Source organism: Megalopta genalis, chromosome 6 (genome assembly GCF_051020955.1).
Source record: "Megalopta genalis isolate 19385.01 chromosome 6, iyMegGena1_principal, whole genome shotgun sequence".
NCBI lineage: Eukaryota > Metazoa > Arthropoda > Insecta > Hymenoptera > Halictidae > Megalopta > Megalopta genalis.
In genome coordinates this window covers 15,386,652-15,410,941 of record NC_135018.1, presented here as the reverse complement: position 1 = coordinate 15,410,941, position 24,290 = coordinate 15,386,652, and the positions used below count along the sequence as shown (strand labels likewise).

Below are 24,290 nucleotides of genomic sequence, written 5' to 3'. Positions count from 1 at the left end.
ATAATAGAATATAATAATAATATAATAATATAAAAATATAAATATAAATAATATAAATATAAATAATATAAATATAATAATAATATAATAGAATATAATAACTGTATAATAAGGTGCAAATATTTGACAGGAACATTATTAGTTAGTTTGGTTTTTTTATAATTAAATGTCAGATTTTGTCTTGCCAATATTCGACAAACAATTGTCATCGTATTAAACTAGGTGTTGTGTCAGTTGCAGATGCAATTTCAGGTAAACTTCAGGTTAAATTTAGATTCTACAGCCTATCTATACCGTTGCATTATAGTGATTTCGACGTGTTCCGCAGTAACGGTGAAGTGAGCATAGGTGAGGAACATTTATTTGCGTTTATTTGTGTTTGACTGTAAACATTTGTGCTTCGACCAATAACCGCAACGCAACGGCGTCCCAGTTCCACAAAAAATATTTGTACAAAGATTTGTTTGTTGGGGGACCGTTAAAAAAAACGAGGCTGCGGTATTAGAGATCAAATTCTGCGATAAACTCGTCGCTTAATCAACTAAATTTCCAATTAAATACCGCGAACGTAACGTTAACTCACGTCGTTATAAATCATATTTTACGGTACTTTATATTACGTTAATTTCCCCTTTCGCTGGCAACGTAAATAATAATTTGTGCTCGCGCCAATCTGTTCGATCGGAAGCATATTATCCGGAGCAGATTTAGTCGTTATCGTGAAACATATCGAAGAGAAGCATTTCATTTCAACGGAACCGTTTAACTAGCAAATATCCCCAAGCTACGCGCTAACGATCCAGGATAAGCTCGTCGTCCACAATGCCTCAAGACACCATCGGCTCTAAACCCGCGCAACATTGTCCTTAATTATCCCGAACATCAGCCAGTACATCCACTCTAATTAATCATCGTGCGCAACCTAATTACCGGCGAACCACAATAATCGAAAGGAAGCTTAATCCTCCTTGACTCTTTGCACTCGAGTGGCGCCGCTAGAAATTACTGTGTCACGGTTTCAACTTGATTTTGACAGTATTCGATTCCGTCGAATTCTCTCGATCAAGTTCGAACTGTTTAAATGTCAAAGAAACCGTTAAAAATGCAAGCATTGTACATGATTTCGCACGAATAAGTCGAAACGTTGTATTCGTACGAATAAAGAAGATCGAGGTATATACAGTAATGTCTCCCTTACTGACGCTCAGATTGACCACGAAAATTGGCAGTTTGAAAAGAGGAGATACGATTATTCGAGCCTCGCGTTTTATTTTTATAGTTATAAATTGTCCACAATTATAAAAACGAGCCGCAAGGCTCGAATAATCGTATCTCCTCTTTCGAAATTATCCATTTTAGTGGACAATCTGAGCGTCAGTAAGAGGAGACATTACTGCACCGTGAATCGCGTAACACGTTTTCGATTTCGAGGTCGAAAAATGCCGAACGTCGCGACAGCGTTTGTCTTAACCCCTTAACGCGCAGAAACGTATTAACACGGGCGTGCAAAACCGGCCAAGATGTGCAGACCCGTATATATGTATACGGTCGGCGTCGCAACTTATGTCGCTAAAATGTTCAGATTCGAATATATCCGGACAGTAAAAATAACTTAATAAAAACCAAGGAAAACATTCAATTTATTGATATTCATCGTGTAATTCTGTATTGTAAGCTGTAAAGTTTGTTTATTTGGGATTATAAAATATGGCCTTTTAGGGTGACACTTATAAGCATCTCTGACCTGGTAATTGTTTCTATCTATCTATATCCATTATTGCGTATCTAATTAGCGTTGGCACTTTTGTGAGTTTTGTTATGACTAATTTATTTATTACTCTCCAGTTATCTCCGATCTCTTTCTATTTTTTGCTTATTCAGGAATAAAATATGCACTTTTAGGATGGCACTTATGAACATTTAGTGTATTATTCGTGAGCAAGTCGTGAAGTAAAGTAGACGTTATCAAAGTGAATTTCTTCAAAGACAATTGTTTTTTATTTTTTACAAATATTATTAGTGTCAACATATAAAAACGTTTTTGTTTTATGGTGTATTTTTATAGAGAGTAAATTGGATTTTTAGTGTATAAAAGGTATGTTTTCTAATGTTGAAATAAGGAATGTTGGGCTATGTGCTGCACCTTGTTTTGAAATTTACCGTACAAAAGAAAATTTTGAATAGTTTTAGTTTATTATATATTTTTCAGCTAATAAATATTATTATTATATTATTACAAATTTAGGTAAAATTAAATATTTTTCAGTTTTTTTTTTCGTCTCCTCCTTCCCCTTCAAAATAGTAACTGGCAATTGAAAAACAGTACGATGGGTACAAAATTCGATCTGCAATGCGATTCAATATTCACTATAATTATTTATCCACTATTTTTATTGAATTTTTAGTAATTTTTGCATTTTTTTTACATATTTATTGAAATTAAGGTCCAAATATGTATTTTCTTAGATAAAAAAAATTGATTTTTTTGGTCGGTTTTTTTTTTTTTAAATTCTGCATTAAGGGGTTAATATGCGTACTCGTATTTCAAGTTTGCTCGAATAAAAATGATTCAGAAGACAACAATGAAATACAAAATGTGTTAGTTGTAATATTTACTTAAAAGAAAAGAAAAAGAAGAACAGCCATGCGATGCACGCGCGTCAGTAAAATTAAGCGCGGTTAAGTCAACAGTCTGCGAATGCACCGTCGATTGTCCATAACGTGCGAACGTTCCTGGAACTTTTCGACGAAAAATACTAAAGAGCGTGATCGCGATGTATGCCACTCGAACGGTTAAGACAGCTTCGACCGCAAGGGGTTAGCGTCCTCGTCGAATCACCGATTACGGGCTCGACCTTCGATCTCTTTATCCCGCCGAACTCGTGCACCGAGAAAAAAGCACTCGAGTATTCTGCATGGATCGCTCGGGAACGTTTTTCGCCGATCGAAAGCGGTCTTGTCCGATCGTGCCGGCGCGGCTCGCGTCTGCTCCCCGGAGGGAAACAGCCGGAATTGAGATCTTTCAGCTGGTGAAAAAAAAGTAAAAGTGAAACCGCTGGATCCCTGGGAGGTCTGCGACGGAACTGCGGCGGATCCGTGGAAGAGGAACGAAGACGGTCGTCTTGCCTCGGTGGCGGCGCAAAAACGCGTGCATCTCGGAGAGGGACGAGGACCGATATCTCAATAAGACATCGATCGCTCATTAGTAACACAAGAACGACCCTTCGCGCTCCTTTTACTCTCTATCGCACAGGAACGGGTCGCGAGCCGCACCGCGCCGCACCGCGCCGCGCCGCCTCTTTATCGTGCGGCCATGCTTCAACGACTGCGCTTCCTCTCTTTCTCTCTCTCTCTCTCTCTCTCTCTCTTTCTCTCGCTGTCTCCTTTTCTCTCGGTGGTCTCATCCGTCTCGTTCTCTCTACCGACGCGATAAACTTGACCCAGTGAAAAACGGAACGGCCACGGGACCAAGCGTTTCTTTGCCCCCGCGTCTCGACGCCGCAACGCTGCGGTCTTCCTTCGGTTCGCGTGTCCGCGGACTGCATCACGTGTGTCCTTCGATGCACACGTGCACTCGCATCGACGCGTCCAAACAGTTAGGAAGAAGGTAGCAGAGCAGATCGAATGATTTCGCGCATTAGGCGGGATTTCCTGTATGCGTCAGACGCGTTTACACCGATGTAACGGAAAATAATGTTACCGTTTTCGCAGAAGCGATCTGCAAATGTTGCGACCGCGTGCGGCGATCGCACAGTGGAACACGAAACACCTATTTTCTTGGAAAATTTCGTCGAAATTTTTTACTAGAACTTCGTTCGATCTTCGACCCTGGAACGGTCGCGCGTTTGTTTTGCAATTGACGTTCCGTTATTTTTTAGCGAAATTTTAAGTCGCGTCACCTAGCCGTCGATAGTTGCATCAGCATGTAATTAAGAGTCACAGTAGCGTGAATTCGTTCTCGGTGTGTTGTTTCTCCGGGTCTCTCGCGCGCCGCTCGGGACTTCAATCGTCGCGCCCGGTCAAGGGTTAAGGGGACCGCATTCTGGTTTAGAACTTTTCAAACAATCGGTTCTCGTGTTTCGTTGCATTTTCTTGAAGTACGTGCCGTCGAGAATATGTCTGCAACGAGGTTTGTTTGAATTCGTATATTTCGTGATTAATTTTTCAGGTATCTTTATTCGCGGACGTTCTCGTGCGGTTAAATTATTCGCCGATAGAATTATTTTTCGCAGCGAAACACGAAAATTCGATATTAATCAAATATGTAAAACGGATTTGCGCGATTTTAGGTTAGTATATAATATTATGTGTACATTGCAACGAATAAAAAAATCAGTACTTATAAGATCAATCCAAAAATCGCTGTATTTTGTTACATCGTACCATTCGTGAACGCGCCCCATTCGATGCAGTCGATTATTTTTCGCAGCGAAACACGAAAATTCGATATTACTCAAATATGTAAAACGGATTTGCGTGATTTTAGGTTAGTATATAATATTATGTGTACATTGTAACGAATAAAAAAATAAAACAGTACTTATAAGATCAATTCCATAATCGCTGTATTTTGTTACACCGTACCATTCGATGCAGTCGATTATTTTTCGCAGCGGAACACGAAAATTCGATATTAGTCAAATATGTAAAACGGATTTTCGCGATTTTAGGTTAGTACATAATATTATGCGTACATTGCAACGAATAAAAAAAGAACAGTACTTATAAGATCAATCCCAAAATCGCTGTATTTTGTTACACCGTATTCGTGAACGCGCCCCATTCGATGCAATCGATTATTTTTCGCAGCGAAACACGAAAATTCGATATTACTCAAATATGTAAAACGGATTTTCGCGATTTTAGGTTAGTACATAATATTATGCGTACATTGCAACGAATAAAAAAAGAACAGTACTTATAAGATCGATCCCAAAATCGCTGTATTTTGTTACACCGTACCATTCGTGAACGCGCCCCATTCGATGCAATCGATTGATTAATGCGATAAATTCGCATTTATATTTTTATTTTTCGAAAATAAAACAAGAACGAAAGCTAGTAAGTGATCGTGGAAGAAACTCGTTGACACTATGCCCTGTTACATTAAAAAAAAGCTGATCATTCGAACGTTTTAAACTAGAATCAGAGAGATGGTTCAGTTCTCTCGTAAGAAAAGAACGCGTCTATCTCGTGAATAAAAGTGTCCAGTTCGTGTGGCAGCGCTCCCCTGTAACGTCTGAAAGCCCGACAGAACCGAAATCACGAAAAGCCCGATCGTTCCCCGATTTCGCAGTTATCGAAAAGTGTGCGCGACGAGGAAGTCGAGCAAACGGAAGAATCGACCGAAAGGAAGGATAAACACGCGAGGACATGCTCCGCCAACAAGTCTCTCCACCCCCCCCCCCCCCCCCCGGTTGTCGCGGCAAAGGGAACACAGGAAACTCGGTAATCGGTAAGGTTCGACAGGAAGGAACGACTGCTCGTCGATGTTTACAGCCGGGTCCGCCGATAAGCGGACCGGATTCCTCGGTCGCCGGAACATCGCGATAAGCCCTTTACCCTTTTTATCTGGCCGGGCGGAGGCAGTGGGTGTGCTCTCTCTGTGTCCCCGGTCAGAACTTTCTCTTTCCGTCGTGCCGCAAATCTGGAGCACGAGGTATCCGTTAACGAACCGTGCAAACGTGTCAGCGTGCACGTGCTCCCGGTGCACCGCGCCGGATCGCGTCGCGTCGCGCCGCGCCGCGTCGGTCTTCCCTCGGCAGCACGCCGGCTCTCTTCCTCTCCGTCGCACGCACACCGAACAACGCGACGAAGGGCGAGGAGAGTCTCGCTGTCGCGTACACGGAAGTGTACACATAAAGCATACACCGATACGCGACGGTTGTTGGCTCCAGTTTACCTCGAACCAGGCAAGCTCACCTACATTCCGCGCTGAACGCGCCGCGGAAAGATTAACCCTCTCGCTACGCAGATTCTCACATACACACCGCGCGCGCGTTGCGCACGGTTGGCCGACCGCAGGTTTTTAACGCTGTATTCATCTTTTTCGAGATCGTATTCTTCTCTTTTCAGTGAAATGCATCCTGTCGCGGGTCATATTCACTATCATTTCAAATGAAATTCATTCTTCCATGCGGAATTTTCTCATTTTTGTAATCAAATGCATCCTTCCGTAGGCCGTATTCGTCCTTTTTCGAAACCGCGTTCGTTCCTTTGAGGGTTAAATTCGCCGTTTTTTTTTTTTTTTAATAAAATGAATCCTCTTTACGTGTCTTATTCACCTTTTTCTTTTCTTTTTGATATAAGTCATCCTTCCGCAGGAAATAAGTCGTCCTTTTTCCAAATAGAGTTCATCCTTCTGCAGGTCATATCCACATTTCTTTCGTGTAAATTAATCCTTTTGTATGTTATATTCTTTTTGTTGTTTATTTAATCAAAGTCACTCTCTGACAGGACAACTTCGTGCTTTTTCCAAATCTAGCACAAAAGACTGTATATACGTTGAAAGAACATGAATTTGGAGTGCGATAGGGTGAACACAATTTGCAAAAGTATTTTGCGGTGTAAAAAGATGAATTTGGTTTGAAAAAGGGTGAATGTAATTTGCAAAAATATTTCGAAGTGTAAAAGGGTAAATTTCGTTTGAGAAAGGGCGAATACAATTTTAAAAAGTATTTTGCAGTGTAAAATTGGGTAAATTTGATTAGAAAATGGGTGAACGTAATTTGTAAAAATATTTTACTGTGTAAAAGGATGAATTAGATTAGAAACAGGATGAATTTACAAAAATATTTTGAACTATATAAAGATAAATTTCGTTTGAAAAAGGTGTGATTTACAAAAGTACTTTCCAATGTAAACGGGCGAATTTGATTGGAAAAAGTATGAATACAATTCACAAAAATATCTTGAAGCGCGAAAGGGTGAATTTCGTATCGAAGAGTGTGAACATAATTCGCAAAAGTATTTCGCCGTGTAATAATGTGAGTTTGCTTGGAGAAAGGGCGAATAGAATTTGCAAAAGTATCTCACCGTATAAACGAGTGAAGCTGATTCGAAAAAAAAAGTTTAGAGAACTTGGCAAGAGAATTTTCGAGTGTGAAAGCCGTGTTGCGAGTAACAAAACAACGCCTAAATCACCCACGAACAACGTGAAACGATCACCGAGTATTTCGCACCCGGGATGCTCATTCGTTCCATTGTGCAGCGCAGCCGAGAGAGAGAAAGAGAGAGAGAGAGAGAAGAGCAGCGCGAGATGAATGAGCGCGACGCGATAGAGAGCGAGACGGAGTCCTGTCGCGCGGGGGAGGACGGAGGGGGAATTTAAACCGGCGTTCGAAACTTCGCAAAGCCCTTATAGCGACCTCGCCTACCTGTTATCTCGATCGGGCATCGATCGGTGGTTACTAACGAAAGAACGACTTGGCCTTCTTCCGTTTCGCTCGGTCCGCCGTCCTCCTCTGTTCTCCGCCGTCCTCCTCCGTCCCCCTCCGCCCGCCCCCCTCTTTCTCGGTGGTTCTGGCCGCTCTCAGGCCTCTCGGCCTCTTTCCGTCTTACCACCGGTTTGAACTTGACCCACTGAACCAACGCCAGAGAGCCCGGAGCAGAGAGGACGGCTGGAATATTTCAGTTCCCTCGCTCCGTCGAGTGCCACCGATACCGCCCCCGACCTGGCCCTACGATCACGCGGCCGACCCATCTCCTCCACTCTGTTGTTGCATTTACCATTTGTCGGAGGTGCTCTCCGCGGCACGGAAAAATGTCTGACGCGCAGGGTCGAGTGGCTCCCGGAACGATATCTTTGCCGATGGTAAATCCTCCTCGTTGAAATACTACCATCCTACCCTCGAGTGGCTCGATACCGCGCTCTCTAGGTTTGACGGTCGAGCAGCTCGACGTTCGCCGTGAAATAATTCAGCGGGCTTTAACCCTTCGACTGACGCGCCGACGACATCGGAAATTGCACGAAATTCAAGGATTTTATTTAATCGGACTAGAGCCTCCGCTGTCACACTTCCCACGCGAAACACGTATTTATGTCATGCGTTCGGTCATTCAGACTCGGTTCAGTTTTCACATAACCGTCGCTCGAAAGCTGGCGAGCGACGCTATCGAGACCTAAAAATTTCGGAATATATTAGGTCTACCGGAAAGTTCTGTCCGATAGTGTCGCTTGAAGTTTCAATCCATATGCACATGTTGATTTGAGACGTATATGACTATCTCTCTTTATCATTGCATTTACACGCATGCACTCTCCTAAATAAACTGAAACAAAGATGTCTCATGTCATTATTAACCTTTTAGGCACGACGAGCCACTATAGTGGCTTGCGCGGATGTCGTCTCTCGGAACGACGCACCACTATAGTCACCACTCGCTCATCGTTTGAACCAAATAATCGTCTTCATATGCATTGTGTTGGGATTATGGAATGAAAATGAATATGATTCTAATTCTTTTCTTAACCCTTAAATGCATATTGTTGCCAATTGTCTACATTCCAGTTCCACTTAATTTTATTCAAAAACCTGAGTATGTGCGTTTCCGAACACACGTTGATAACAATAGACAATGGACCATGTGTGAAATAAAAGACTTGACATTACTTTTGGCGAGTAAGTTATATGTTTTTTGACATTTGAATGTGGTGGGTGATAATCTTCAATGTGTTACTTGGAGAGATATTTTCCTTTTCCGAGTTCAAAAATTGCTTTGTGTCACAACAAATATCGCAATTGCTTTGCTGCATTTCATTTATAAATAATGTGAAAATTCCTATACTAATAGATAATATAAATACATGACCATTTGTTCACGTCTACAATAATTTTAGTAATAAACGCACATTGTTGCTAAAAGTCTACATACAACTTTTTTTCGAAATAAATACTCAATATTATTACCTAGATTTTTTAATTTATTTTTTACATAACCTATGACTATATTCCTATAAAAAACGATTTTTTAAAATTCAAAACAAAAAATCATGCATTTAAGGGTTAAAAAGACTTTATTTTATTCCTTTATTGAGAGAAGGTATATGGGCGAAAACGATCGAGCGACCAAACTCTACTGAGAGTCCGGTAAGAAAAAACGCTTCTTTTATACCCTTTTTGGGTTCGTCTTATCCACCAATCAGAGACGTTTATTTGTCGCGTTTCACATTGTATACGTGACGCTGGGATCCCCAAACAATCAGGGCACGATGTGTATCTAATGGTACCGGTGATGATGTATCGCGGTATTTATTATATACAGTTTACATCACCGTCGTTGCCCGCTGACGGAACCGACGAAAATGTAAACCGATATCTTAGTATCTTAATACTAAGTAAACTATAGATTAATTTTTGTTCGAGGCTAAAATTTCAACACATTGTTTCACACTTCTTTTGTCTTCACATCGATTTACAATATACAGACTTATCTTAACAATATAACTGTTAACAATATAACTGTTAACAATATAACTGTATCTTAACAATATAACTGTTAACAATATAACTGTATCTTAACAATATAACTGTTAAGAGTATAACTGTATCTTAACAATATAACTGTTAACAATATAACTGTTAACAATATAACTGTATCTTAACAATATAACTGTTAACAATATAACTGTTAACAATATAACTGTTAACAATATAACTGTATCTTAACAATATAACTGTTAACAATATAACTGTATCTTAACAATATAACTGTTAACAATATAACTATATCTTAACAATATACAGACAGAATATATAGACACTCTATACAGTACATATCAGACTCTGCCGTCCAGAGAAATAGCCTCGCGCAGAATTCAGCCGTACCTAAAAGGTTAAGTGAGACGCGATCGTGAAAACATGGCTACCGATGATAATGCCAGACCACATGCTGCTTTGGCGACTCGTCGGAAAATCGCAGAGCTAGGCTGGGAAATTCTGTCGCAGCCGCCATACTCCCCAGACCTAGCATCCTCCGATTATCGCTTGTCTCTCTCTTTGCAAAACTTTTTACAGGACAAAAAATTCAAAACTGAAGCCGATGTCAACCAAGCACTAGTCGAGTTCTTCGCCTCTAAAAACGAATCATTTTTTTAAAATGGCATTTACAAGTTGCCATCACGCTGGCAAGAAGTCGTAAGTAACGATGGAAAGTATATTCTACAATAAATATTATTAAATGTATGAAAATTGTGTTATATTTCAATTCGAAAACGGACAGAACTTTCCGGTAGACCTAATAATTTGAACATTCCGGAGCATCGTTTCCTTTAGTGGACCTCGATATCTCGCTTACAAGTGTATCGAATTAATTTGTTCGTTTCGTTTGACTCGGACAGCGAAGAGATCGAATTGGAATGTTTAGATCGCGCGATTACTTTGTCGAGATACTCTTACGTTTCGAGGATCCTGACGAAATTCGGAAGATGTAATAGATTACGGTAAAAGGTAATTCTCAAATCCGAGCTAATTGTTTCGTCGGCCGGTCACGAGCAACGCAGCCGGTCTAAGTAACGCGGAAGGTGTTAATGCATATACATTACGGAGAAAGTTTCGGGCGAACATTTCGTGTCTACACCGCGTCGAGGTAGAAACGTTTATATGAAACATTCGCAATTAAACGTTTCGTCGACCGCGGAATATAAAAGCAGATCTAAAGTGTACGATAATGTTGTTTGAAACGGGACCGCGTGTCAAGAAAATCGCGATTCGATGAAACATCAGCAGCGTCGAGAGTCGAGAGCCGGGTGCATTAGTACCTGCAGGAAGTAGAAACTGCCAGTCATGATCGGACGTGCTGATTGCTATGCGGCAGCACTCGTCGTACTCGGCGGACTTTCCAAAGCAATTTTCTTAAAAACAACTCCGCGGCGGCAACAAAGTCCTGTTCCACATATTCGATTTTTTCGAGTAGTCGTACGCGACATGTAATAAAAACGTGGTTCGTAGATCTTATCGTTTATGGTCATTTAATGAAAATCGTCCAAATCATCGCTAGACCCACGGCAAAGTTAACCACTTTGCACTCGAGACTATCTTTACTTCCGCAATGAAGACATTTGTTTCAATCTACAGTATTTCCATTATATTATTGTATTTTATATTATTTATTATATTATATTATTTATTTCATATATATTATATTATCATATTATTTATTTCATATATATTATATTATCATATTATCATTGCTACTATTATATTATCATTATTATATTATATTATTATATTTCATTATTTTTATTTGACACATATGAAATTGAACGCGTACACTTATAGAAGAGTTCTATTATTTGACAATTTACCGAATACAGGCAAATTCAATCATGTGAAAATTCTTTTGAAAATACTGTAGCGATTTTTATCGTCGCCTCAGAGTCGTAATAATCAATTAATACCGCACAAGCTAATAACGAATAACAAACTGTTACCAGCCACACGAATGCGATAACGAGTAAGAAATTGTTATAGACTATCCCAGTTCTTACTACGCACACACGCGCGCAAAGTGAATAATAATTGAAAATGAGTACGAAATCGTCGTTCACTGTCCAAATTATCGCCAGACCCGCGAAGTTAACGACAATTTAAAATCGCGAAGCGCAATAATAAGAAGTAAGAAATCAACACCGACAGTTCAAACCATCATCAGACACGCGTAGTTAATGATTCTGTTTCCGATCGTGCGCACTGCCCAAAAGATCCCGATTAATCGCATCAATTTTCAGGAAACACCGAATTCCGTTCGATATTTCTAAACGGCGGCTCTGAAACGCCCGATATACATCGGCTCGCCATCGGCCTAGACAAAATTGAAGCGGGGACAAACAATCTGCCAGCTCATCAACATTTTCCATTTCCTCTGGAAACTAGAACCTGTCTGCGGGAGAAAGAGAGCCGAGAGCGGTAGAGAACGAGAGAGAGAGAGAAAGAGAAATGGAGAGAGACGAAGAGAGACGGAGAGAGCTGGAGAGCGAAAGACGGAAGAGGTAGAAGGGGCCATAATTTCGCGATCCGAAGCGTGCCAGTTAGCTCCCCTTTCTCCCATATCTTTCGTCCTGCTCCGTTCACCGGTAGCAACGACGTTTGCGGCCATAAACAAAGGAAAATACAGGGTCGGGTAGCGTCGGAGAGAGACGGAGAAAAGTACCGGGCGCGGTAGAATCGGAGGGATGGCACGTGGAGGTCGGTGAACGTTGGTATGAGGAGGAGGTAGGGAAAAAGGGTACTCGTGTCGGCACCGGGGAGAAGACGAAAGGGGGTGCCGGTAGCGACTCTCGAGATGCTCCGTGGTTATCCGTGGTTCTTGGTGGTCGTGATTGCGCTGGTCGTAGTGGCATTACCGCAAGAGGACGTTAAGAGAGAAAGATGCCCGGTATCCCCGGTCGGGACCGAGAAAGAGAGAGAGAGAGAAAGAGAGGATCGGCCGCCATAACGGCGATGCGGTGGCTAGACCGAGAGGCAACGAGGAACGGAGAAAATAAAGGGACGTCAATGGGCGAATACGAGAGAGGGTCCACGTGAATGTGTGAATGAAGAAAGAGGAGGCGGACGATGAATGGGTGCATCTTAGGAGCGGCACCAGTCAGCTGATACGCCACCCCAGGCTCTCTCTCTCTCTCTCTCTCTCTCTCTCTTTCTTTCTCGCTCACTCTCTCTTTTAGGGAATCCCGGACACCGGTAGCCGGCAGCTCTTGAATTACAAATTAACTCCCTGTCTATACGCGTGCCACTGTAAACGTTGCTGCGGAACCGGCGCGGCGGCCGGGATTGGGCCAACGACCAGGACAATTCGTTCCGGGCCACCCTAATTACTATTTCACTCGCACCTTCGATGCGATGGGTCAGTGTTACGACCGGTCCTCCCGGAACGCTGATTGATCGGCCTTCGGCTTACGTTAGACGGCGCCTATCCTCCGCGCGCTTAGGTGGACAACGTTGGATCGAGAGGATCGATCATCTTTCTTTTTCGGTTGTGTTCGAAGACTCTAAGCCCACCGCGAAGCTCGTAAATTCGCGCGTCGAATTCAGCGGTCTCGTAAATCCCGCTTCGCTCGCACGCGACAAACCGAACTCGATTTTTCTAATTTTTCTTTCTTTTCTTTTAGGCTTGCGCATAGACTATTTGGTCCTTGTCACCTACGGAGCAGTAGTTGTTGACAATCGGTGACTAATGGAAAATTATTCGAGGCTCGAATAATCAGTATCTCCTCTTGCCAAATCGTCTGTTTTTTGTTTGCAAGCTGAGAAACAATTGGAGAGCATTTACCGTGCTGCTTCCTCGTACAAAAATTCATACAAACTTCTAACGTCTTCTGGCTTTCCCAAATTTTACGATTTGTTCCGGCATTGATTTGGAATCCGCCTCGTAAAATCGGTTGGAAATGTGATGCACCGTGAAAAAAAAGAAAAACGAACACGACGATCGTCTCTTTCATTCGCGAACGTCGCGCGTCGGTGTAAAATTTGCCGTAGCTTCGACAACTTCGGAGACGACGCAATGAAATTTGCAGGATACATTTAGAACCGAATGAAAAATCGATTTATACGTTTTACGTGAGAAGGGCTTCAGTACCGCGTCAGGCGGTTCTTCCATTCGAGAGTTCAATTGAGAAGTACTCCACGTTTCAACAACAACTTATGCTGCAGCCAGAGCTGCAAACCGCGCGTTTCCAAGAGACCGCGTTGCCGCGTAACTCGAAAAGCTCGGTTACTTTCCGACCACGTGTATCACGTATAGTCCTCGCGCGACAAGTATGCGCCTTTCTGTTAACATTCCCCCTCTTACTGGCCGCCCCACTGCCGCAGCCGTCGGTCGCTGTCGACCGCCGTCGACCTTCGTCACCGTTTTCGTCCAACGGCGACCGACAGCCGCGGCAGTGGGACAGCTGTTAAGAGGGGGAATTTATATTTACATTATACACAGAGGCGTCTCCTTGCCTCGCGAGGACTATACATTGATCTACGAACAAATGATTCGCATATCGTGTTGGAATTTGTAATTGTTTATTTACTAATAATGCAATACAAATATGATACAGTGTTTAACAAAGCACCTAGCGGATATAAAATGTACTTTGTGTGAAGAAGAGTAACTGTATGTGAAGTCGCGGAGATACTGTCTGAATGATCGTCTTCTAGGCTGACGAACGCCTCTGTAGTTCTATGGGAAGTAGCGTCTCGCACTAGAACGTGCAGTCCTTTTACACTATTCCTTCAGAAGACCGGGCTTGTACCTTTATTTATTGCCCCTGTAGACATGTGTGTGTGTATGTGTATGTGTGTGAGTATCGTTGTATATACCAACATATCGGATAAAAATCTGCGTCGAGCACGCACGGACGTTTCCCGCCAAAACGGATAGGTATCGCGAGGACGCGCCAGATATCGCGTAACAGTAGCGTCTCGTCTCTGACGTTCGCAGCATAGTCGACCAATCGCGAAGTCCCGTGGCGCCGAAGGAACTGTTTCAAAGGATACGTAGCGCACAGGTATCGACGGTATCCTCCGTAAAACGATCACGCCTCGTGACGTCGAGCGATCGTAGCGGCCGCCTTTAAACAAGGCCATTGACCCTGCCGTAGGACTACGCGAGGAAAGGTCGTAGTAACGGCAGACGATCCGTTCCATTCACGAACGCTGTAAGAGAGGCATTATCTCCCTACGACCCTGAAATTCCCGGTGCTCTATCTCTATCTCTCTCTCGCTCGCTCTCTGGCGGTCTGCCTCGCGTCCCTCCCGCCCCTTGTCCTGTACACAGGCGTACACACACACACACACATACATACACCCTCTAACAACCCCCTACCGTTTCACCGCCACCGGCTGCAACCGCTCCGCCAGCTATCAGGCTGCCACCTTACTTTATTACCTCTAGGCTCGCCGCGTGTTTCTTTACGCCGACGAGGCGAAGCGTTAATAGCTCCCGCGAATCTGACCCGGCAGACAAACCACCGCGGGAACGCGTCGCGTACACTACTACCACGAAACGCGCTGACACCACTACCACGAAACACGGCCGGCACCACTGCCACGGAAACACGTAGCATCGGAACAACCACCGGCGAACACGCCTCCCTCCTCCGGCGTCATTAATTGTAAGAGCAGCGCTAACTGAGCGTGCATCGCCGCTGACGCCGGGACTTCATTAACGAGTTCAGCCTCGCGCAATTGGCGCTTGCGGTGCGGCTAGGGTGTATCGACGCCGGCGGATATTCTTCTCTTCTTTTTATCGGGCCCCCTGTTTGCCTGGGGAATTAGTATTCCGTTGAAAAGAGACCGGGCAGGGATAATAGGATGCGTGTAACAGGTGCCGGTCGGGATGCTGTCCCTCTCAATGGCCGCTTTCTTCTGGATGCGGGGATCTGGTGATACGGAGATGTGGGTCAGCCAGTCCTATTGACGCTCGGCTTTTTGTCTATACGCGTGGCATTTATCGCGGCGTTTTATACGCCGATTTATACGCCGATTTATTGTTAGAACCGGTGATTGTACTTTGATCTCGTTTTAACCGCAAAGTACAGTAAATTCTACCTAATTGACGCTCAGCTTAGATACAAAAATGGACAATTTGGAGAGAGGAGGCTCGAATAATCAGATCTTCTCTTCCCTAATTGTCCATTTTTGTGTACAAGTTGAGCGTCAATTGGGGAGAATTTACTGTATTGTGCTGTCGCGACGCGGTCCGGGCTGTTTGTGCCAAAAACTTTTGCGCGCAAGGGTCCTTGAAATGTGCGGTTCTTATTTTCAAGGAAAAAAAGTCGAAATTTTATCTGTTAAGTTTTGTTGTTAAGTTTTGTCCGTTATTAGTTCTCCGGCAATTCACGAGCAGTCAAGAGAATGACAACCTTTAGTCATCCGGACGGTAATTTGTTATAATCGGAGTGCGGATCTTTATGCAAAATAAGAATTTGCTGCGGCGATTGCAAGAAACGGGGGCTAATTAAAAAAATGTATTTCGTCTGTTAAGTGCACAAATCGATTGGAAATAATATTATAAGAATCTTGAATCGCTCCGATATTTTTTTGTTGTTTTGTGTTTCATAGATTTTCTGGCAAAAATGCATAAAATCCGCGGTTAAATTACAAAGGACGAATGTTTTATAACGGTTTGTTTGCCATGTCACTCATACGTGGGTGACCGAGCATATTTGCTCAGATCTGAAAATTAATTTATACGCTAATTTCTATTATATCTTTTTTAATTTTATTTAGGATTCGCTAAGCGCGTAACTCCGTTGAAATCGTGATCGATATCATTCAGCAGTGTGAATAATTATAGACTCGAAGTTATATACTTTTGGTGGTGTTTAAACGGAAACTTAACAAAACATCATATTTGCATAGTTTTATATTAGACATAATAGAAAATAGTGTGGCGGACCAGACATAAAAAGCCACGTCCTCCAAAAGCGGGGTGTGCAGATGCCTTTTTCGGGTTTTCCCGACGCAAGGCGTACACACCGCCATAAAACAATAAAAACGTTGGGACACAGCTTCGGACCTTAGGTTCCGAATCACCCCGGTCGGAAAATCTTCGGGAAAGGCCTTCGCCCTTCCCAAGGACCTTCCCTTACCGATTTCAATACGCTCTCCCCAATAAATACGAGGACCTCTCGACCGGGAGACGTTAGTTAGCTAGTTTTCCTCCGACTCTCGACGTGTTCATATTTCTGTCTCATCCGTCACTCGTTTACCTTTACCTTTTACACACTGTACCCCCATCGCCTTTTTGTTACAAGTTATATTAAAGTTCTCGTTATATAAAAACCAAAAAAACTCTCTCGGATTATTTTACATAAACCGTCGCAGTAACCCCTGCGACAAAATAGGTATATAACAATATAATATTTTGTTACTTTTTCGCTTAGATGCCACTATTCTGCACAGAGTATTCTACAATCTGGCGTACGATTTCTTCTGCACGTCGATTGTTCAATGTTTGATAAGCATTTAAAGTTGATTTCTTCGGATAAGCTGCTTTTTCATCGAACTGCGGCCGTTTCCACAATTATCAATACTTTCGAAAACTCGTACGCTAGTTTACGAATCAACAATATTTTTGTAATTGAAACGACCCAGTACTTGCCGACTGTTATGGCCAGCAATAATTGTTCGACGAGAAGGGGTCTCACAAACAAGGAATAACTTCGTCATTCTGTACGATTTTCACTTTTAAAAAATTGCGAAACAAAGCTGAAACCTACATTTATATTCTCCTAGAGAGACTAAATCATTTATTTAGTAATTACCTATAAGAAAAATTCCCCGAATTCACGTATTTCTTAGCGCCTCGGAGTGGTGTATTTTCTCTCTCAAAGGGTTGAGGAGGGGAGGGGCATTCAGCTGAAAATCAAAACACCAGTAATTTTCCAGATAAAATTTTGAAAAAATATATTTCTATAGCATTTTTTACGCAGAATCCAATTGGATGTGTTGGGATTATGGAATGAAAATGAATATGATTCTAATTCTTTTCTTAAAAAGGACTTTATTTTATTCCTTTATTGAGAGAAGGTATATGGGCGAAAACGATCGAGCGACCAAACTCTACTGAGAGTCCGGTAAGAAAAAACGCTTCTTTTATACCCTTTTTTGGTTCGTCTTATCCACCAATCAGAGACGTTTATTTGTCGCGTTTCACATTGTATACGTGACGCTGGGACTCCCAAACAGTCAAGGCACGATGTGTATCTAATGGTACCGGTGATGATGTATCGCGGTATCTACTATATACAGTTTACATCACCGTCCTTGCCCGCTGACGGAACCGGCGAAAATGTAAACCGAAATCTTAGTATCTTAGTACTAAGTAAACTATAGATTAATTTTTGTTCGAGGCTAAAATTTCTACAGGATGAATATTAATTTTCCAACTTCCATTATTGAGTAACAAAAAAAATCTTTTTTTCAAGTTATCGGCCAGGCATAGAAAAATACTGCTCGGTCAGCTGTACGCTATCGCGGAATGAAACCGAACGGAACGGAACGGAACGGAATGAAACGGTACGGTACGGGCGGCTCGCTAGGAACAAAACAAGAGAGGCCGAGTGAATGAGCTCCTCTCACCCGGAGCGTCGGCTTTCTCAAGCCCGTCTAAATCCCTTCCTGAATGCACGGCAACCCAGTTTATCGGCCCTAGGCGCCAGGCGCTTCTGTATGCCGGCGTGCGAGGCGTGAATGGCTTCCGTGAACCTGAACCCGACCGACAAACCGCCGCCGCCGCCGCCGCCGCCAATGTCAACGGGACACGCCGCCGTTAACCAGTGTCAACACGCGAGCGTCGTGTGTCACCCGGCATCGACGAATCGTCGTCGTGGTCGTCGTGGTCGTAGTCGTCGTCGGCGTGCCCGATGCCAGACGTCCCTGGATTTGTTTAGCTTATACGGTCTCCTGAGCTCGCTTTGCCCCCCTATAACGCGAGCTTAAGTCGCGTTTACACTTCGCTGTGCCACCTGACTGCTAAGGTGGACTGCAGCTGCGAGACACTGTGCACCTGTCGCGGGCTCCAGTGATCACCTGGAAATTGCTGTTGGCTCTTCGATACCGTCACTGTTGGCATTGCTAAGCTCCAACGAGCGGAATCAGTTTTCACGGCTCGACTGGGATGGTGGTAACATTTAGAATACCATAAAATTGCAGCAGGTCTGAGTACACATACTTCGTAAGCTGCAAATACTTTTGCAAATATTCACTGAATTCGTTCGTTTTTAGCGAGAACTCTTTCCATTTATTTTGCAACTTACCGATATTTGCTATTATTATTATTATTACTATTATTGATATTATTATTATTATTATTACTATTATTGATATTATTATTATTATTATTATTATTGTTATTAATATTATTATTATTATTGTCGTTGTTGTTATCAATTTACTTATTTTAGCGTAGTCGCGTTAACTGCGAGGTTATTAGCAATTACATGCAATTACATTATTAGCAATTACTATAACAGAAAATTGTAACTATGTAGTTATACAGTTCATAAATTTATAGAAGGGGGGGCGGGGGTTTAGGTTCGACTCGAAGTTCCTCTTAACACTAGTTTCCAATTTTTTCGTTCACAGTTTCCGACGTTATAAAAATGTTTCTACGACGAACTTCTAGGTAAACTTCTTTATTCAAATATCGTTAAAAAGCCCACAATTTATCTTCGATTTCCAAGAACCGGTATTATCTTCCAATGGACGAACCACTGCACAATTGCAAAATACCACTAACACTGAACCTATATAAAGTTGAAAGTACATAATTGGAATGATTTTTCTTGTAAGAATAACAAGACCGGTTTGAAATATTCCACATTTTTCCATTCGAAAAAGTGACATTGCTCACGAGAAGAATAAAATTAACAATTACTGCAATCGACTTGGAAGCAAAGTTTGGCATTGCTCTCGGTTCGTTTCGAATAAATATTTATCCAAGATAATTATCCGAATGAATTCCTTTCAGCCGAATATCTTATTCGAATAATGAATTATTTGTCGTAGATCGTTCGAATAATTCGAATAGATAGAAAAATATTCGAAATATATAACTCAAAAAAGTTATATGAAATAAGTAAATCGATAATCTAAGAGACGCATTTAATTAAAATAAAACACATTTAATTCTATCATCTTTATTCAAAGCAATTATTATCCGTATGAATTCCTGTACGAATAAATTCATCTTCGAATAAAATCTTATTCGAACAAACTTTTCTATCTAAACTCGAAATTTTCATTCGATTGAATATACATATACACGACAGTGTCGAATAAAATAGTATTCGTTAATCATCATCGTTTATCCGTCAATTTTGTCCAACTCTGCTTGAAAGTCAGATGCCGAGGTCTAATAAAGAAAACGATGTCCCGGAACGTTCAAAGTTATCCCAAATTTTTGGGTCTGTATATTATTGCCAGTTTCGCGCGACAGTCGTTCAAAAACTGAACCGGGTACGACCGATCCAGTACGGCATACGTGTTTGGCATAAGAAACGTGACAGCGGATGGTTCAATGGAAAATATGAAGCATGCGGTTCGCGCCGGCACCGGTGGGTCTGGCGTCGAACGAATTCCGCTCGGTGTTTACACCGGCAACGGTAACTGAATAAATAGCTCCTAAAACACAGGGGATACCGTAGCGGGCGCCGTAAATTTGCAGTGATCGAGGATCTCGCGAAGATCGACGAGAAACTGCGGGAACGTTCCCGTCAGCGGAATTATGACATCAAGCGATCCCACCGGAGGCTCGGTTTAAGTGTGCTCGCGGCTTAATGCATACTTGCACGCCGGCGCTCCTACTCCGATAAAGTGGCTAAAGGCTTCTGTTTAATGCACGAGCGGTTGGGCGCGTGCCAGTTCTTTCTACGGGTGCGCGACAAAGAGGATCAACGGAGTCAAGACGCGAAAGACCGTGATGCAACACGCCGCGGAAAGAAAAAGATAGGAAAGGCCGTGAGGGCGAGAGGGAGAGAAGTACGCGAGCGGCGCTCGAGACGCGTATTTAACGGCTAGACCTGTTTTCTTTGACGCGCGATCTGTCACGCTTGATTACGATCGTAAATCCCGTGCTCTCATTAGAAGCGGCGCTCGCAGCTCGCCGGACACGCGCATAGATACAGCGAGCCGATTGCGAAAGAACATCTTTCTGGCCGGGGCTCGGGTCTCGCTCGCGACCGATATTTATTCTAAGATCTCTCGACCGCCGCCGGCCGACCTGCAAATAGCTGCCCGATTGATGGATTTGACTAACGAGCCGCGTCCGTAACGGCGAACGTTCGCCCGCCGCCAGATATTTTACTCCGACGAGAATCACGAGAATGGTGCTCTCCGGTCTGAGACGAGAATTCACGCGCGACCCGAGGATATCCGGCAGAAACGCGTTGCTACTTTCCAAAATGTTCGCAAAATAATTGCCAAAACGGCCTCGAAATTCGTCCGTTTCGAGAGAAAAAAAAACATACCGATTCGATGAACATTTGTTTCCATTTCCGAGCGAAATCCAGCATTGTGAAACGTGTTGGATTTTGCGCCGCGACGCTCGGGCTTGTATTGTCGTCGCCTGGAATACGAAGTTGCAAATGAAACACGTTTGGTCGAGTCGAAGCGTGCACGCCAGAAATTGATGGAACATCTGCCAAGTAGACAATAGTGTTTTGCCAGCAGCTATTATGAAGGATATTTTCACCGTTCGACGAAATAGATGTAGCTTGTGCAAAGAACGTTAGATTTGTATTGTAGTAATTAGACTGCGGATTTTTGTGCAAGATAAGAACGTTCTTCGTCAAATAGTAGTATCTTTCTCTCTTTAATCGTTTCGGTAAGTCGAAAATAATATATAAAAAGAATGTTAAATTTGTTAAATTTGTTAAATTCCTCCGATGTTTTAAATTTGATCGACTAGTTTTCGCGGTAAATTCGTGAAATCCGCAGTCCAGTAATAATCAACGTCTTGAACAAGAAGACGCGCCACGAGAACTCGAGGAACCAAAATGGCGTCGCAACGCTCGGAAAAATCGCAGAGGTGACGGGGTGAGGTATGCGGGGAAAGTGTGAAATGGCGGATAAATTCGAACCTGTACGAAGAAACAAAAATTTACAAGCTACAATCAGACTATATATTATTAATGGACAGCGGAGATTTCACGCGATTATGAGAAAAACGAGCAGGCGAAATACGGAGCGATGAAAACAGTCGAAGATTTAAAGAATGCTGTCGCGTTAATCTGGACTCGGTAAAATTAACACAGAAAATACATTTTTCTTCTGTTCGTCGCAGTCGAGGTAGATCATTTTCTATTTTGCACAAAAATCCGCCGTCCGATTGTGAAACAAGAGAAGACTTGGAAAACCAAAATGGCGTCGCAGCACTTTGTACACCGCAGACGTGCCGGTGGAAGAGAAAATTGTGAAACGGGAGAAGAATTCGAACGTACAGAAAAAAGAAAACGAAAAAATTGCTATCGGCAGTCGAAAAACTCGATCGAGAAGACGCGATGTATCGCGGACTCGGGGAACCAAAATGGTGTCGCAGCGCTACGAATAGAGACTCTCTGATAAGAATCTCGAAATAAAGGTAAAGTTAAGTCTCTGGACGCCATCCTCGAAATACACCGTGTCATCCACACGCGCGTAACCAAATAAAATGGCGACGCAGTCGTGTCATACTATACATTATACATACACTGATCGGGGTACAACCGGCCAGGGGATGATTCTACATGGAGAAATAAGTCGAAGAAAAGGGTAACATCTTTCATTTAAGACGGCGTTTTCGCGAAAACTGAGTAGAAATATTCGTGAAGTACGCGTAGCTTGCAGTACGACGAGAAGTAGAATTCGTGTGTCATGACCAGACGCGTCACTTTATTCCCATTCGATTGTAATTTAATTACAATACAATAATCTATTTTTTTAAACGTTCTCCTTTTCATTTCGACTTACTTTTGCACGTAGAGTCATCCCCCTGGCCGGCTGTACCACGATTTCTCAGCCACCCTGTACATTATACAGTAATGTCTCCCTAACTGACGCTCAGATTGTGCAGAAAAATGGCCAATTTGGGAAAAGGAGATACGATTATTCGATGCTCGCAGCTCGTTTTTATAATTGTTGACAATTCGTGGCTATAAATACGAACCGCAAGGATCGAATAATCGTGTCTCCTCTCCCTAAATTGTCCATTTTTCCGGACGATCTGAGCGTCAATTAGAGAGACATTACTGTACTTGTTCGCTAAAAAACATGAAAGCACCGATCGGAATCGCGGACGCAGTTTCGTGACTGTTGTTAGAGGGTCTCCGGCTGCGAACACGTTGGCGTCGCCGCGCCGGTATCGGGATACACGTCCGCAACAGCAGAAGAATGTAGAACGGTGGAAGTTATAGTCCAGCGGTCAGGTTAAAGAACCGCGTCCGGATCGGTGGCGTGACCGAGGGGCCAAGATTTCATTGAGGAACAATAGGCACATGACACCTGCTGAGGGCAAGCCGCGTTGCCTAGACCTAGATTACGACAATAATGCCGGGTTCCCGGCGTTAACCAGAACACGAACGAAGACCGAGGATGAAAAGAGGAGGACGGAGACGCGGAAGAGCCGGGGGAGACGGCCGAGAGAGACGAGCAGACCCGGCCAGAGAAGAACGGACAAAGACGGAGCCGCCTGGCACGAGTCTAGCACTGGGGCAATGTCACACCTAAGCTATTATTCTCATTCTCCGCAGGCAGACTTACGGCAGACTAATAACCTGTCACCAACTGCCGCCACGGTTGCGACCAGCCTCTTTCCATCCCCTTCTCCCGGCCAGCCAGCCCTACAACCGCTAGCAACCTCTCTTTCTCTCTCTCTCTCTCTCTCTCTTCATCACTCTGTCATTCTCTCTCTCTCTCTCTCTCTCTCTCTCTCTTCATCACTCTGTCATTCTCTCTCTCTCTCTCTCTCTCTCTCTCTCTTCATCACTCTGTCATTCTCTCTCTCTCTCTCTCTCTCTCTCTCTCTCTCTCTCTTCATCACTCTGTCATTCTCTCTCTCTCTCTCTCTCTCTCTCTCTCTCTCGCTCCGATAGGATTCCCAGCGATTGTGTGTGCGTGCTGTTTATCCGGCCTCCCTCGCCATCTCCGAACTTCTCTTTTACAAGAGAACTCGGCACGACTATTTATGTAAACGTCAACTAACCTCGGGCAACCCCAACGCGGAACAGGGCTATTAACACCGGCGCGTGTCGCGCTAACACGTGCGCTCCCCCTTTCGCCGATGAACACGCCGGAAAAATTAGATACATCGCGCTCGTTCTTTTCCTTTTGCCGCTCTCTTCTTTTTTCCGCGACGCCTCTGGAACGAGCCGCTTTCATCGCTCTCGCGAACTTCTTCTACCCCCGCGTGGGGCAATTGACGATGATGCTGTTCGTAGGAGCGCTTTTATAGACGCGGCTGCTTCAGAGCATCTGTCTTCGGACGCGAGAGGTCTACGGACACCAAGCGGAGAGCGATTTTTTTAAGGCGATTTATCTGTCAGCAGACGCGAATCAATGTCGAATAGGTTGCGTGGATTTTCGAAAATGCGGCCGTCGTGGGAAATGTTCGCGGCTGGTCAATCCGAGGTGCGGCGTCTGCTTTAACCCTAGAAAGATAACCATATGACAACGTACGTAAAAGATAACCATACGCTTCAGAGGCGCATGCTTTTCTAAGGCGTCAATTTTATACTAACAATGGATATTTATTTAAGTTAATCTAGTCATTTTAAAGGTTTGGCATTATTGTAAAAATAAAATGCATTTATATTATATTTTTTTATA

General features: G+C 43.2%; 1 long non-coding RNA gene across 1 annotated transcript in view; it reads right to left on the bottom strand.

Annotated features, from left to right (window-relative positions):
* Window positions 1-24,290, bottom strand: part of LOC117219282 (uncharacterized) — a 359,703-nt gene that overhangs the window by 166,684 nt on the left and 168,729 nt on the right. The window lies entirely within an intron of this gene.